Source organism: Hyaena hyaena, unplaced genomic scaffold (assembly GCF_003009895.1).
Source record: "Hyaena hyaena isolate Hyena2069 unplaced genomic scaffold, ASM300989v1 scaffold_638, whole genome shotgun sequence".
Taxonomy (NCBI): domain Eukaryota; kingdom Metazoa; phylum Chordata; class Mammalia; order Carnivora; family Hyaenidae; genus Hyaena; species Hyaena hyaena.
Window position 1 is genome coordinate 908,632 of NW_024081270.1, and position 1,238 is coordinate 909,869.

Sequence of the window (1,238 nt, forward strand, 5' to 3'; positions counted from 1 at the left end):
GAAGGAAAAAAAGAAAAAAAAAAAAAAGGGAGGCGGGCAGCTCTCAGGCAGGGATGGGCGTGGCGTGATCCAGTGCCTCAGCGGGAGCTCTGCCTCGGCGGTTGTGGGGAGGAGAGTGACGGTGCTCCAGTCCCTTCTTGAACCAAGCGCTGCACCTCGCTTTTTGGGCGTATAAACCCCCCGTACCGGGGGCGCAGCCAAAGTTGGTTGCACTCTTCAGCCCAGGCCAGTCCCAGTCTCCAAATCCCAGTCCACGCGCCCCGCTGAAATTGCCTTAGACACAGCTTCCCAGGCAACCCCCTCGGGCAATTCCAGGCCCCCTGCCGAGCTCTGGGGGCGGAGTCAGAATCGCTGCTTCCTTCTCGGGGTCGGGCTGGCGCGCATGCGCGGGGCTTGCCTGCCGGGGGCGCCGAGCCCGCTGGAGTGAGGAAATCCAGGTCCCTCTATGGCTCGTCACCCAAAACACGAACTCACAGGCAAACCTCCCAGTTTTCAGCTCTTTGCCTTCCCTCCAGAGCCCCAGGCAGCCAGGAGCGCGGACGCCCCAGTGTCCCCGCGGCCCTTCCAGGGGCCCAAGCCGCCCGGGAGCTACAATGGCGGCAGGCGCGCCGCCGCTCTGAAGTCCAGCCTCCAGGAGCAGCACAAAGATGCAGTCTGTGCGCTCAGCCCCCCCGGACCAGTTGGCGCGAGGGGACCTGGCATGCAGGTATTTGGCAAGTACGGTCTTTCTATGCACCGAGCGGAGGTTTCCCCCCCGAGCGGAGGTTTTTCTGTTTCGGACTCTCTCCTTTTCCTCTCTCACTCCCCGTAGAGGGTAGAGGGGGATCGCCTCCCACCCTGGAGTCTCCGATCCCGGCCCGAGTTTATCTTCCCTGGTTCGCACTCACGTTAGAAGGCTCTCTCAGTGGATTCTGCGTCCTTTTCTCCCAATCTCTCAGGTTTTGTAAGGTTTCCAGTGGCTTCAGATCTTTTCTGTGTGACTTATGGGCGCGAGTGCAAGTACGGAGCTCCTTACTTCTCCGCCATCTTGCCCCCTCTCCTCTCTCTTTTTTTCTTATGATCCCCTCAGCCATACTTTACAATTCAAGGTAATGACTTCCTATTGCATTTACTACTGCAGACTTTTCACTCAGCCTTCCTGGATCCATCTGGCTTGCTGTCCTTAATACGTTCTACTGCCTTGATCGGTCATGTATATATAGGATCACCTGTTTGGGATGTTTCTGTTTGCTTCTCCA